The 17,005-nt window shown below is 38.1% G+C and overlaps 1 pseudogene; it reads right to left on the reverse strand.

Moving 5' to 3' along the window:
* Positions 1-1,345: 1,345 nt before the first annotated feature.
* On the reverse strand, positions 1,346-16,171 carry LOC107673013 (uncharacterized; annotated as a pseudogene).
* Positions 16,172-17,005: the final 834 nt, after the last annotated feature.

Genomic DNA, 17,005 nt, shown 5'->3' on the forward strand with positions numbered 1-17,005 from the left:
TGGCAAAGTGTAGGAAAAATTACAGGGCTCAAACAACTGCTATTAGCTGAAAACATTAATAAATATCAGTTGACACTGAACATGATATGGAATTAATGAAGACCAAGTTCAAGTGAAATATCTTCACAATGTCTTTATGTCCATCTTTATGTTTCTCATTGCTGATGATGAGGTGGTAGGATGTGACAGCTTCTGAAACACAGTTTAGAGTTATAATGTGTGCAGTTATTTATGTAAAACAATTAGAAAAAATGGACAGTATGTGAGCCCTTTATAATGTTAAAAGAAAAAGAGATATAAGGTCATGGGATAACTTTAATGTTATTTATGACTGGGTGTTTATGCATAACGTAAAAAAAAATAATTCAATCATGGATCATTATTTCAACATTTCTGTTAGGCCTACTTAGTGAAGAGAAAGTAAGCATCCTTAACTGAACAGAGCTGGTCACATGCATTTTCTGTTAAACTAAAAAGAGAAAAAGACATGATTGGCATGAAACTAGTTACCATTTTTAAAGTTAAATTTTAAGAAATTTTAAGAAATTAATCATTTACCTCTTAAGAGTGTGTTCAAAGTCTGTCTTGAGCTCCAGAAAACCAGTAATGATGCGGCTTTGACGGTTACAGATTTGGAAAACAAAAAGGCGGGAAAAAAGAACCCTAAACTCTAAAGCAAAGAACCGTCTCAGCATATAAAAGGTTCTTCAGGAGGATACGGTTCTAAAAAGAGCTGTTTCTACGTGTAAAGAACCTTTAAAGAACCATCTTTTTTTTAGAGTGTAGCTTTGTAAACACAAGAACATTCCAAAACTTTTTATAAAAAAACATTACACCACCTCAGGCCTCAATGATGTTCTTATAATGTTCCCCTAATGTGGCTGTGAGAATGTTCTTTCTTTGTTATCTTGAAACATTGTGCCAATGTTTTATTGAAAACATTATATAGTCTGTTACCTCAACAACATCCGCAAAACATCCTCAAAATGTTGCAGATAAAATGTTCTAGCTTTGTTAATATTTCACATTACAAGAACGTTTTACAAAAATATTCCATCTCCTCTGGCCTCAATGATGTTCTTCTAAGGTGGCTGAGAGAATGTTCTTTCTTATCTTGAAACATTGTGTCAATGTTTTATTTAGAACGTTAGGGGAGACCGGGTATGGTTGTAATATGAGGAGAGTTGTAACAACACCATTTCCACCTATCAGGGATAATATAGGAGTCTCGTGATAATTTCATTATTTACCCACTTCCTCCCCGATCTTATATGAATGGTTGTCAAGGCTGTAAATAGATATATGCAGACTTTATAAAGAAACAAAATGATTTTGGTGTCTAAATATGATTTTTTTTTTTTTTTTTTACCAAACCCCTGCTGCTTGCTTCTCAAACCATAAGATTTTATTATATTTTCTTCATTTTTAAAACAGGGACATTAAAGCTCACGCCAATTACAAAGCTGACTTCTCAAGCAGTTATATCTCAGATTGTGTTTTCTCCTAAACTATATTATAAAACTATACCAGCTGTACCTTGACATACTCATACATACATAAATCCTATACATTAATTTTCAGTTGTAAGATTCATACTTATATATATATATATATATATATATATGTATCAGTGTGAACTGGTTACTGCTACTGTAGCCCACTGATGTTTTGCTATTGGTTGGAATAATCCCAGAAGGCATATCATTACGTGGTGTGATGGGCAAAGCTGTGCTCCATGCAGACTGGCACACTAACATCACAAGAGTAATCTTTCATTTGTCTGAATATATTTTTGATTAGCAGTGCCAAGTCAGAGGCTTGACAAAAATTCATACTACACACGAGCATTCAACTGTGAGAAACACAGAGGGCCAATTAATGAACAAGAATAAGCAAGCTCTATTTCAAACCACCTTTCCCACTACAGCCACTAAAATCCTGGCCCATTCCTTCAGCATGAAGCGTTTGTATTTTGAGCGAATGTATCCGTGCTCACAAAGAAGTTGTATTGATGATTACCTGACATTTGCTACACACATTCATACACATTCATGCAGGTTTAGTATGTAAACCCCTGATTCAAAGCTTTATTCGGATGCAGAATATCCATTCAACGAAAATCATGAATGCTATCAATCATATACGGTTTCCCCAGCAACAAGCCTCATAAACAGTACAGTACAGAGTATGCATAGTCACTATCAAGCTCATGGTGATACAGATCTTACCACAGTAGCCATCACACGGTAAGAAATAGAAAAGAATCATCTACACACTACCACTCTAATATATTTGACTGTTACCATTGACAGTTACAATAATAACAACAAGAAGAAGAAGAATGTCGGTCTTCAAACAAAATGTTTGTTTTTTTTCCCCCTTTTTATTCTGGTAAGTGAGATAATAAAAGGGTGTATATAAGGACATTTTCAGGCAATACCAAGAGTTCATCTATTAATTGTTGGTGTACAAATTAGTACAACAAAGTATTAATATCATGAGGAATAAATTATTTTGATTTGTCAAGCAGTTCGTTTTTAGACTGATTAGCCAGTAATTCCTTATTAAATAGCTCAATAATAATAAAACAAAATACCAAAAACATTAATTGTATAATAAATTAAAGAGTTAACTGGAGTAAATACAGTATGTCATTTATTCACTAATGCAGCCCCAAAATAACCAAAACTCGTGCCTTTGCAATCATGAAGTCTTCCTTGACTTTACAACACATGGCTGGGCTGATGATATGATAAGAAATTCAAGGGGTTTTACACACAGTTGCGGATGAAATTAAGTCGCATATGCATATTGGTTGTTTAGTAGACTTAAAATGATAATGAAATGCTGTTTTATATTTTACAATGAGCTTTTTAAGTAAGATTCCGGGCGAGCTGTTTGTTATGGCAACACCTAATAATGTTAAACTCGATTCTTATTCATTACCCATTTCGATTTCTTGTTTATCTGTCTATCTATCTTTGTAAAATCTAAATATATATATTTATGATTTATACAGTAATTTTGTTTCCAATATAATCACAGAAAATATTCCAGACATCACAAACCAGGCAACGAGGGTCAGAGATAAACAGATAAACACGTAACACAGCTACTAATAACTACATCTATATATGGTCTTTTTCCTTATACATTATACACCCCTGATATTCTTTCACACAAACATACAGGCAGAATTAAAGATAGGTCACATGATAAGTGAAGCATAACCAATGGGAACAAGGCCTTCCTTGTGACCTTGACGACATCGAATCCAATCGTAGTCCACGCCTCCCAACAGAACAAGCTCCTCCCCCTTACTGAAGCTCAGCTCTGCTCCAGTGCCTGTGTGGTCACACAGAGTTCTGACCATCCTGATGAATCAGAACACAAGACTCAGCACACTGCTGATAGTAAAAGCTTCCGAGACTCTTTTCAGAGACTGCTTTATGGGTCAACATATTAAACTGTCAAGATCAATGTAACAGTGGTAAAAGTTAATAGCATATTTTGCTCACATATTGTATACTTGTGAGTGCACACATAATTATAAACACGTAAATAATAATAATTAATAATTACTTAAAAATAATTGAAATATTACAAGTAAAAAGTTTTTTTTTTGTAATATCATGATTATTAATGTATAAATATTATTACAGTTTTGGCACCACATTTTACAATGTTAACTAACCTTGGCTTGTCATAAAAAGTTGAATATTTTAAGAGACTTCTTGACCTTGACACACAGCAGGGTCCAGTCTATGATATTATTTCTTTTTTTTTTCTTTTTTCGGGATGCTTGTTGGCTTGCATGACTTTGATTAAGTTTACAAAACTATTTTCAAATATTATAAGCCGTAAAGTGGTTTTGCTAAAATATTTTTTTCTACGAAATAATAAAGATCGCCAAACTTCTAAATAAGATTTTCTTTTCAATAATATAATTCTTTTAATGAGGCTTTTTTACTTCAATTTGACATAAGGACAGCTGCTTTAGCCTGACATTTTCTACTTTATACCCTAATGAATATTTATGGATTTTATTTCAGAAATGTGTGTTTTGCAAATAAATAAATAAATACATAAATAAACAAATACATTTAAATAAAAAAAATGTAAGAAATGTATTCAAGCCATTGCATGTATAAATTAATTTTTATTTTAGATTTTTTTTATTTACTTTTTTTTTCTGAATAAATTAATAGACAAAAACTAACATTGTGTCATTGACCTAAATAACCACAAGCCCTTAAAAAAGCATTTTATTTTTTCTGGAAAAGGTCTGAACATTTTTCTCATAAAATGCATAAATGTAAATCTGTTAAGAATATGAATAATCTAACAGAAACTTTACCTCAGGGGCTTTGGCTGATCTCTGGTTTCATTAATCTTTTCGTTTTCATCTTCCTCCTTATCTTTGCTTCTCTGGGGCTCTCTCTTCTCAGGTGGAGAACCCTGGCCAAGATTAACTAAGCGGGAAAGGACGGATACGCCTGGCGAGAGCCACTGAGATGGGCACCTACAGTATGAAAGAGGATAAAAAGATACGTCACATAAATAAACCTAACAAATCTGAAATATACTAAACTGACATTTAAAAAAACATAATCAAACCTGCTTGTTGGTTGGTTGTTGGGGCTCTTAGAAGCTCCAAATAGCCGTCCCAGACCCCAGGGAACAGCAGCTCCACTATCCCTCAAGAAAAGGTCGTCTCTTGGTTGCTGCCTGTTTTCATCGGGACTTTTTAGATTCAGTGAGAATCCAGTCTTGAAGTCGTCTGGTGAGTTTGGACCTTTAACATCCTCTGTGGTGGTGGCCAATCCAAAGTTCTGCCCTAAACGCTCCCCCAAACGCATTACTGCCCCCCAGCCTTGCTGAAGAGCCTGGCCTGCCTGCTGGGAAATGCTTCCCGCATTAAGAGGTATGGAGATGTCATTCCCTTTAAACCATGATAATGGCGGATTGGCTTCCTCCTTGGTGACGTCTGATGACAGCGAAATTGGACTGCGATAGGCTGACACATCAAGAACGTGACTCGTGAGACCTGAATTAGGATTGGTGTCTAAACCCAAACTGCCATGGTCTTGCTCTAACACGCTTCCAAGACGACCTCCTTGGAAAAGCCCCTTGGGTGATAAGTGGAAGCTGAAGTCTTCATTTGGTGGGCTATATATCTCAGATGTGTGACTGGCAGGGGTAAGAGTTGGGGAGGAGGGGTCAAAGTGGTGATGCTGAAACAGCAGGTCGAGGTTAAAGGTCAGAAGAGAGAGAGGCTGCAGTAGGAGGAGAAGCTCCTCAAAAAGAGGCTGGCAAGAAGTTAGTGACAGACGCATGAAGGAAGTGGGCCGGTAATATGTCTCCAACACATCTGCGGGAGTGAGGAAAATGAAAAGACAAAGGTAAAAATTACGATAAGAAAAATAAATTATTCCCCTCACAGGAAGGGGAATAATGTCTTGTATAAACAGGCTAAATACACACTGGAAAAGGAGATCAGAGTGGCAAAGAGGAATTATTCTGAAAAAATAAGGACTCAGTTCACTTCCAGCGATGTAAACATACCTGGCAATAAATCTCATTCTGATTCTGATTCTGATAAATGAGGTCATTTATATTGATAGATTTTTTTAAATTAATAAAATATAAAAATTAAACAGCATCACTGGTTAAAATAGATGTACCACTGTGATGCTTGATAAATTCTATCAATTATTTGTTATCAAATAAACCTATATAATTACATTTTATTGCGTAATGGAAAAGGGCATTTTAGTCATTTGGTTTTACTCAACAGGTAATTCAGGAGTCTTGCTGTTTTTTTAGAGCCCATTTTGATTGATGCTAAAAGCTTTACCAAAAACAAAAAAAAAAACTACTTGGGTTCAAAGGATCGCATGACTTTTACATGTATTATACATACAAATTTTGTTACTATTTTGTTTGTTACTATTCAATTTAAGATTGAAAGCAGTCATGGGAAAGTTGAGTTTGATATTGCTCAATCTATGTTGTAAAATCCAGCTTGGGCTGATAAATGTGTTTTGCAACATGGTAGCTGATCTAATCTGGTCATTAGAGAGTTTAAGCTGATCGACCACCCACCATGTTTTTAAAAAATTGCTCGATCACCTGAAGCTGGTTATACTACTTGTTAACTGGTTTGTTGCCAGTTCAAGATGGTCCACTAGCTGCCATTGTTCCAAAAACTAGCTTCCAGCAAGGACCATTGGAGAACAACAATAAATATGAACACTTACCACTGCAGGACTGCAGATGTGAAAGCCAGTAATCCAGGAGCTTGACACTGCATGACAGATTAGTAGAAGAAAAGAATAAATCAATGGAGAATAAAAAGAGGGACAATCAATATATCGTCAATAAAACCATTGTTTGGACTGAGGAAAGTTCTGGCTTACTTGAGAAGGCCAAACAGGAATGCGTTGAACTTGTGTCTGCTCTGCCTAAGCTGAGGAAGCCCTGCTACTTTAGTCTGGAGGCTGTGCAAAGCCTGTGTGCTCAGGCCTAAAGGACCACAATAAATGACGATTTTTAAAAGATCCACGTAAGTCACAAGCAAATGATTGATTATTTTTAAATGCTAGGAAAGGCAACAGAATGAATGTGTACCATGGTGAACAAAGTATTGAAATCATGATAATGCTACAGGAAACATGAGACTATGGAAATGCTACTCAGAGAGAAATCCAAGGAATATTTAAAGATTGGAAGTATGACAGAGACGGGTGAGTCAATTCTGCAGGGATTCACGGTGCCAGAAAATAAAAGACCGAAACAAGTGTGAGGATGAGAGATGGAGAGAGAGAAAAAGAGAGGTAGAATATAAAATGAGATATTTAATGAAGGTAATTGTCTTGTATGCCAGGTCCAGATGTAATATACCTGGTTTGGTGGAGGCCTGAACCAATCCCCAGGGTGAATTTGGCCTTCTGCCTGCAATGAGGTCACTCTGGTGGGGCTTGAATCCATCAGAGAGCAGGTTGCGCAGGGCTGGGCAAAGGCACTGCAGTACCAGACGACCAAGAGAGGGATTTACACGGCTGTCTCCAGAAAGAGTCTGTCAACAGAGATCAAAAAAAGGGCAATGGGAGATAGGCAGACAAGAGGGGGAGAGAGACGGAGAGGAAAATAAAAAAAAATGTGCAAAGCAATGGAGAAAAGATATAGGGTATATAAAGTGTTTAAAATAAATAAAAGAGGTAGAAAAGAGGGAATATGAAAATAGGTGAAAATAGGTGGAATATGAAAAAGAGGTGAAAGGTGCATGAGCTTAGTGTGAAAATAAGTTATTCGCAAAGCTCATGTTTATGAACACTGAAGTACCTTATCTACTGAGTGAAACTGGAGAAAGAAAAAGGAAGAGATAAGCCAAGTGCATGGAAGTTGCATGGAGAGAGAGGGAAAAACAGGTATGATTTACTAATTCTATTAATGTTCAATTTTTCTTTTCTGTGGGAATGTTTATATTAAACTAAAGTGGAGTTAAAATGCCAAGTTTGAGAACAAACAAAACTGACCTTCTGTACAACAGTCCTGGACAAACCGAACTGAGCCAAAATGGCTTCCACTGCCACACTTACTGAATTGACAAGAGCTGTGAGACAAAACACATAAAATGTCAACAGTTATTTACAAAAGCAAAATAAAAACAAATGTGGACCAACAATTTGTGAGGTATACTATTCTGTATTACTTTTCTTTTCTTGCAGGCAGGCAGAAGACAGCCCTTCAGCACTCAGTGAGGGCCTCACATCTTCTCCCATCCAGGTGACGTTCTTCTGCTCAGAGCCAGCAAATGAGAAGCTACGAACAGCTATTAGGAGGGAAAGACAGCAGGGTGGGGATAGAAACTCGATTAACAGAAGATAATGTATTACAGTTGATCTTGAGCCAATCCAGTGCAGTACATGACAGCAGCTCGTGAGGAACGTGTAAAGATCCGATACAAATATTAATGAATAAATGATGAAAGATATTTATTCATTTCAGTCATATTTGGGTTTGTCACGTGCAAAAGCAAAACATGCTGAGCAGCATAAAAAATAAACACTAATGCCTTTAAAATCAACAAAAATATATTGTAAGTGTCAGGGGTGAAAAATAAAATAAAATAAAAAAAGCATAGCCATAAAGAAAAAAAGGTTAAATAAGAGCAATAAGCATATTTATATAAAATAATACATTAAAATTAAAAAATTGTACACTCGTAAACACAAAGAAATTTTCAAAAAGTTTAAAAGAGCAATAGGTATATTTATAGAAAAATAATTAACTTACATAATTTATAATCAAAAATTTCAAGCAAACAACAATTAACACTAACAGTTGAACAGCAAAAAAATAAAATAAAAAATAAACCACATATTATAATTTTTAAGAAACAGGTCTGATGCCATCATGCAACAGAGACAACCACATATTTCACACTGTCACAGACACAGACAGTGCTACAATATCCACAGGATATGAATGGAGGAGACACAACGACAAACAGACATGGTGCTTTACAATCAAAGAAAGTGGAAAGAAGTGGAGGAAAGTGAGAGAAATGAGAATGCACTGATCTCTTACTCAAAGCGAGCGGTGGTGGACTCTGCTGAGAGTGAAGTATGGGGACCGATGGCTCCCGCAGAGGGGCTTGATCAGGGGGAGTGTACAGATAAGGGTAGTAAAGGGGGGCGGCAAGGGCAGGAAGGGTGTGACTGCGAGGGAACAGGGGTGAACAGAGACGGGCAACATCTGTGCCTGGAACTGGAGGCCCGGACCTATGGGGAGGTGAGATCGCTCCAACAGGGGACAGCCGTGGGGGGGCGCCTTTATGCAAGGGGCAGTTTTTGGGGTGATAAAGGTAGTAAGCAGGGAAAGATACAAGATGCTGTTTGTTCTGTGTTGTGTTTTCATTGCGGTTTTGGTCCAAAAACGGGTTGATTTGTGGTTTTGAGTCATCAATGTTGTCTGAGTTCAAATCAAACAGCAAGTTGGCATCTTTATAACTGTTTTTGTTCACATAGCTCCGATTTTTGAGGTTTCGCATAGTTATGTAAGTTTGCATATCAATGTTTTTGTATGGCGTTATGTCACCCTCAGTGAGAGTGTTAATGTCAGTTGGTGGTTCAGGGTCAGTGAACAGCTTCAGGCTACTTCTTGTGTATCTGGCATCACTGTAAAGTGAATCATCATTTCTGATTGAATCTACTCTACTGTTATGTAGACAGAAGCTGTTTCTTGTGCTGTCAGGATCATGCCCACAGTCTAGGAAGCTGTCAGCATGATTACAGCGGTGGTACAGAGAATCCATGTTACCATTGAGATCATTCTCTTGTTTACAGAACAAAAACGTATTGTTTTCTGGGCCAGCACAGTACAGGGAGTCAGTATAGTCATCTTTGATGCAGTCAAAAGTGGAATTTATGCATAACGGGTTTGAGATGTTTATGGAACCCTCACAACGGGTCACGGCACGATCCCTGTTAGTGTCAGTGTGGTAAAACTGTGAGGCTTGTGACAGGGGAGCAGAGTGCAGGTAATAAGGTGAAGTCGAGGAGAGGGACAAGGGAGGTGAGGACACTTTTACAGTTATTATGGGAATAATTATGAGATTATAACAATGGAGGAGATTCAGAATTGAAAGGATGGGCAGAATGGTAAAACAGCAAACAGTGAAGAAAGAGGGAGAAAAAGAGAGAATGGAAAAATGTTAGTGTCATTTAGAAGAAGAGAGAATGCACTTAGATATGATGAAACAAATGATAGAGAACTCCTTCAAACATTCAATATGCTGTATGTAAAGAGTATTTTATGTTACAATAATCATACAAACACTAGAACACAGCACAACATGCCACAGTGCATGGGGAAAATATGTATATAATTCATTGTCTAAAGATGTGAATTTAGATCATACTAATACATTTTATCTGGACAGCACATTTTATGCCGCTCATGGTGTTTCATAGGTCAGAACATTCAAAACAATTTGAAAAAGTGAAAGCCTAACTATTTTTGCCTAAATAGGTTAATAGTAAATAACATAATAGTAAATACAAATCCATAAAAACTAATCAGTCAAGTACTCAAAATTTCCTTCTTATAACTGTACAGAGTACTTTGAGTGCCACACCTTTGTATCTTTTCTGTGCTGTTTTTTAACTACTAAAACACAAACAAACACACACACAATTTTTAGTATATAGTGTGCAGAACCTAATAGCACTTTATCTGATGATCCCTCAAAATTCGACCGTTTGCAGGAAAGCAATTTCTCTCTAGGATCTGCACTAGGATCACGTTTCACCTACAATGGCAACTTTGCCTTGAAAGACAAGCTACAAGGCCTAACCGTCTTGAAAATAAGTCTTTCGTATCTAGAACACTGGCATTCACCTTCTGATATAATAGATTGCATGTTGCATTTCAATGGATTATGCTGATTAAGTGTTATAAAATTGAACCATCCAATTGAATCCCATTCAGTCAAAAAGTGTACATTTTCATCATACAGTACATATCTCTAGAGAATTATGATTTACACACATAAAAACCATTCTACTTTACCTTTTGCTTGCCAGATATCTCCCTCTCTCATACGAAGTCAGTTTAACTCAGCACTTCCTGTTTCCCTGTTGCTGTATTGTGATTGGTGTAAAGGTCTGAGTCACACCTTTTTTACACTTAAAGGCATAAGGTCATGTTCTTGAGCTAACTGACACAGCCAGAAATGTGAGTGATGAAGGGTGTAAAGATTCACTAAACAGCAATTTAATAACACAAACTAAAACAGATATACACAACTTGAAGATCTAAACACCAAAGTTAAATTCATGAATACGAATATCCATGAATAAGATGAATAGTACTTTTGTAATTTTTACTTTTTAATATCGCCAAAGCATGGGTTAGCAGAGTTGTATGATGTGTTAAACTTGTAAACAAAAATGAGGACTCCCTCAAATGTATTTGCTACTCAATTTACAGGCACATTAGAGGCCATTTATATCTGAAGTCAAAAGTGAAGTAACCTGATCCAAGCAAATTTGCCTTTTCCATTTGGCAGATAAATAGTGCAGAAAGGAGCAGAGCAAAAGAGAAATGGCAAATTGAAAATAATGAGATGAGAGAATAACAAGCATAGGAGTATCAATTTAATAATAGGAGACAACAAGGCATGTCAGAAAAATGACAAAGCAAGGTGGAGGAGAGAGGGAGAGAGGTGTGGGTGTGCATCATGACTTTTGTATGAGACAATATTTGTGATAGTAATATAATTTTAAAGTTTTGAAATGTCAGTGCATTTGACTTCACTTCAAAAGTCAATTTAAAACTAGACTTTAATACTACTGACTGAAAAATAGGAAAAAGTGAAAAGTATGATATATAATGTGTGCCAGCCAGGGCAAAGGAAGAGAGGATGAGATAAAAAGGGAATTAGCCTGCTGAGGATGAATAATTAAAAAGCTTTGTGACATCATGAGAAACAACACAGCATTAAGCCTGCTGCATTCTGAAATTCCCTCCAGTCTTGCTCTGCTGATTCATCTGCCCATCTGCCTGCGTGACTCTCATCTTGGCTCACCACTTTCCATGTCATCAGACTGCTGTTCTTTTACTTTCTCCTATTCCACTGAATTTGCACTGTTTTATTGTGTGGATGAACTCTCTAAGACAAAACAGGTCAGAGAAACAACTATATTTATGAAATACAACTTTACCTGTTGTCCTGGTTTCCAAAGTCCATGCTCCATCTGCCATTCCCCTAACTTCCACTTTATCTTCATCATCCATATTCTTGGTGTGAACAGCTTTATCTCTTTCATCCCAAATAGTCCTTAGGCTGCCTTCACTTACTGAACAGCCAATTTGTTGGGACACTTTGGGTTCTGCTGGGCAATCTTCTTGTTTATTCAGGCGGCACATTTCCCTAAAGAGGGACAATGAGGCAGGAGTGGGTGGTGGCAGAAGAAATGAGGCTTGTGCTTGGGAAGTATATTCCCAGCCATCCCCGTCAATCTTTTCTCTTCTCCATTTGAGGTTGTACAGGAAATCAGGCTCTGGGGTGATAACAGTTGGATCAGGTTCTGGTTCAATATGAGCTGGTGGGTAGCTCTGTTTACTTCTGTTGCGTAACTCTTTAAAAGTTGTGACTTTTGAGCCTGAAGTTGAAGTTGGGTCTTTTTGCAACATGGCATCATTCGACAATTTTCGCATCTCAAGAGGTGGCGACTCTGTATCTGGGGTGAAGGCTATCAGCCAGTCAAATCTGTCAGGGCGAGATGCATTGGAAGGTAGAGTGCATGGCTTGAGAGGAAGAAGTTCAGAAGGACTGGAGGCAATTGGTGGACAAGGGGGCAATGGTCGTGGAGGTGGAGGAGGAGGGGTATCTGAAATCATTGAAGAATAATCAAAACTCCCAAAGCTAACATTCGGGATGTTTGTACTGCTACGATCAGTGCTGTAATATGAGTTGGGAGATAGGCTAACATTGGATCCTAAACCACAGCTGCAGCTATGATTACAGTGTCCACCATTTCTCTTACGTCGTCTTGCCATTTCTGTGAAGGATGTTGTCCTGTTTGCTTCCTTCTGTTCATCTTTAGAAACCTCCTTTTCACTGAGAGTATCTAATTCCTTTACACCTGTAGACCTGTCTTTCCCAAATTCTTCTCTCAATCTGGAATACCGCTTATCTACACCTTCTTCCTTGTGTGTCCTGTTTACACTGATTTCTCCAAACTGAGAGACATCAGACATCAGCTGTTGCTCATTCTCCAGGACAACATCTACACAGACACCCAACTCGGGACTAAATTTGAGCAATTCAGCTTGGGTGAGGCCTGCTAGTGCAAGCAACTTTCGGATTTCCACATCCAGAGCATGAAAAGATGGAGGTGGCAGGAGTGATGGTGGAGGTGGAATAGCTGGAGGAGAGGACATCGCAGGTGGAGGTGGCAATGGAGGAGGTCTGGATGTTGGCGGTGGAAGGGATAGAGGAGTCTTTTCTCTTTCAAGCTCAGCAAGTCTCTGAGCCTCTAGACGGGCTTTATGACGTCTTCTTGGAGGAGGAATTGGTGGTGTGGGGGAGGTGAGAGCAGGTCTGTCTGTATTTAGGGTGAAGTAGGGCACAGGCTGTGATGGAGGTGGAGGAAGGGCAGGTGGTTTCAGGGGTGGGGGTGAGGATGACAGCACAGGCAAGGCAGGGACAGGGATACTTGTAACATCATTGGTGGATGAGACTGAGAAGACATGTTGTCCGCTGATGTTCTCGTAAGTGTGTGATTCTGGATGGGCACTCACATGCCTCGTTGGAGGTTTCGGGGGCCGAGGAGGAGGATCTGATGGTGATGGAGAAAGTAAATCAGAGGCAGGAGTTTCATCAAGGTCAGAAGGAGCTGTCAGATCTACCCCTGCATCAGAAAATTCCTGGGATTCACTTGATTTGTTGCTTTTATACAACTTCCATGGAATTTCAATGTTGCCCATTTCATCCAAAACTCCAGTGATATCCTCATCGTCAAAGTCTAATCCTTCCTCTTGAAGCTTCACAAGATAAGCCAACTTTACCTCTTTGTTAACCCTCTGAAGCTTCTTCTGGTGATCCAATCTATCTCTGACAATCAGCTCACCATCCAGTTCCCAGCGTGCCAGCCTAACAATGCGGTAGAACAGATCCATTTTTCCCAACTCTTCTATGGAGTCTAAAAAATGGAGGAGATCCACTTTAAGACATTTTCCTTCTTCTGATCCCTTGCTGTCTATATAGTCAGAGGACGGAGAGCACGGGGCTGAGGGATAGCCTTCATCAGAAGAGCAAGGCGATCTTGCAGAAGTGTTGAGATCCAATGGTAAGACACTGGACTGAAAGGCAGGGCCGTTGGAGTCCGGGGAACGAGACGATGGATAGCATTCAGTTGCCTCTTGGTCCTGTGATGACAATGAAAATGTATCAGGGCAGTCACACTCCAGATCTGAGCAGCTGCTGATGGATGTGGATGAAGATGAGGTAGAAGATGTGAGGGAGAAGTCCAGCATGGATTCTGGACAGTTGCAGCAAGAAGGGACAAGAGTATCATCATCTTCATCGTCATCATCTTCACCATCTTCACCATTACAATTGCCGTTGCCATTCTCATCAACATTAGCAATCACATTTACACTACAGTCATCGTTTTTGCGCTGACCACCCTCTTTTTCATCCACACTGCCATTTTCCTCCTCTCTCTCCTCCACTGGGATGACATGAGGTTGTTTTACTTCTGGCTCGGTGGCAGCTTCATTTGTTGCCTGATGTTTACAGTGTTATTGTTGTTATGGTTATGATTAAAAAGGCTGTTGATATCCTGAGGTGAATGGCCATCACAACACAGACAAGGTAGGCTGGGCTCATTACAGTTTGGATCCACAGCTGGGACTAGGTTTGAAACAGTGTGTCCACTTTTTGGTTTTGAGATTGCTGGTATTGCGTGAGCACCATTCTTCTGTGGCCGCACCAGTTTGGATTGAACCACAGGGGCTCGTGCACCTTGACCAGGGCCCTTTAACCTGGAAGACTCAGGTGGTCCTCGAGTGCCACGACGAGGGGATGAAGATGCCATGTTCATGATTTTGTCCTCCCTCTTAGCCCCTTGGCTTGGTTTTACCTCTCTGCGTCTATTGTCAAACCTGCGGGACCGTGGGGGCACAGAGGGACGAGAGGAGGGGTGCATGGTGGAATAGTTTTTATGTCCTTATTATTATTCTGGTGTTTTTCTAAGGGGTTTGTAAACATATGGGGTCACATCTTGTATCTAGTTAGTACCTGAAATATCAAGAAAGACAGATTTTGTTTAGAAACACAAAAATTGACCACTTTGAGAAATTGGACAAAACAAATGTTAACATCACTTGGTAAATTGCATAAAGTAGCACTTCTCTGCTTCTCCTGGACTGATATTGAACATCAATAGTATTTCCAGTTTCTCAGCGCATAACAATGTATACACTATTCACTGTATATATACACTAAATGTATGCACTATATTACTGAAACATGTGTACCTATTGTACATACCAGCTTTTATAAAGAAACTGCTTGGACGCTCAGTACTAATATTCAATTGTTTTTCTAATAAACAATATACAATTTGAATAATAATTATATTAATAATAATTTCAATAATAATGCTATATATAACAGTATTTCATTTAGGCATATTATTTCAGTATTATTAAAATATTACTTGTAAGAGTAAAGAAAAAATGGCTACTTAATATATGCCAACTAACAGTTATATTCAGAGCTTGGCATCTTCTCAGTCTTTTAATGCACTTAACCAAGCCATGATGACCTCAGATAAGAACACATTTGTATTTACTTGGGAAATTTGTACATTATTTAGAGAATACTCTACGTAAAAATATTCTCACACCCATAAGAGAGAGAACATTATTATAGCCTACGTATAAGCAAATCAACACGTCCTTAACGTATCCAGAAATCTCTATATTCTACTATACAAAATATGTGCCTTTTCTCTGCAAGAGGCATGTGGAGCAGAAAATCATAGCAATGAACGCTGTTTTTGCTCTTCATGAACAACACCGTGGGCAATGCACTGCTTGCGCCCAATGTCCTTGGATACAGAGGATGTAAATCTAGGCCTAGCGCGCGTTTAGTAAATAAACTCATGATTGATATAAATATAATATTTGAACATCACGTAATCTAAGACGCCGTTGTGTATTATTTATTTGGTGGCTAATATATTAAATATGTATAGAGAGTATTTAAATGATCTAATAAGATGTGATGACATACGAGTTGTGATGACGCCTCCTCTGTAGACTTGGATCTGTATCAATAATTTCACATTAAGGTCGTATCGGTTTTTGATATATCTTCGAATACCTTACCTTATAAACAAAACAACAGATTCATCAGCAAAATCCGGCAATAAAACAAAACGCACAAAATCCAGCAGACAAAATGTAATACGAACAAAATTACCTAATTTCCAGAAGGATATAAAGGACGCGTTCGTCTTGATCTCGATCTCTATTCCATTGCACAAGCCATGACTCTGAAATTATTATACGCCGTTCTTCTCTTTCCTCCTGTCTATCGCTCCGTCATCCACCCTTCCCTTCCCCTCCCCTCCTCTCTGCTCTCATCCCATCCTCGAGACCACACCCCTCAGCAGCATCTCTGCTCTGCTCGGACCAAACCGAGAGCAGCGAGCCTGCAAAACTTCTCTTGCACACACTCATTCAAACACCTCCTCACACAAAAAGTGCATGGTAAAAGAATGTTGATCAAATTTCTTTATTAAAAGCACATTGCTCGTCTTTCTATAATCCAAATTTACAGCAATTATGGCGATTGATGAATCACCGGATAGGTGAGACAGACATTCTGGTATTGTGTATAATGTACAGTACAACCTAACGTGACAGGTTTCACAAAAAAGGATCCTGAAAGTGTCACTGTGTTCTGCATGGGCAGATATTTTATCTAGGTTTTCTTTGCTTATTTGTCTTATTCAGTGTTGGGGGTATAACGCATTACAAGTAACGCGAGTTACATAATCAGACGACTTTTTTCAAGTAACTAGTAAAGTAACGCATTACTTTTTAATTTACAAGAGAAAATCTGAGTTACTTTTTCAAATAAGTAAAGCAAGTTACTTTTTTTTCCAATTTGTTGATTGACAGCTCTCCTGTCCCCATGTTGAGAAATCAGCAATATTGTAATGCATTACTTTTAACAGTAACTTTCCCCAACACTGGTCTTATTATTAAATACTTAAGGAATCAGATTTTTAAGGAATATGTGCATCTATTCACTGGGATTGCATCTGATCAGCAGTTTGTTGGTTCTCATTCTCAGAAATATTTTCTTTTGTAAATATTTATTTTATTCAATACACCTTCTTCTTTTTTCCATTTTTCTCTCATTTACCCAAAGACATTGAAAATGCAATCCAAAAACCTGATGAAAATATATGGTTTTTAC

This window comes from Sinocyclocheilus anshuiensis, unplaced genomic scaffold (genome assembly GCF_001515605.1).
Source record: "Sinocyclocheilus anshuiensis isolate Anshui unplaced genomic scaffold, SAMN03320099.WGS_v1.1 scaffold248, whole genome shotgun sequence".
NCBI lineage: Eukaryota > Metazoa > Chordata > Actinopteri > Cypriniformes > Cyprinidae > Sinocyclocheilus > Sinocyclocheilus anshuiensis.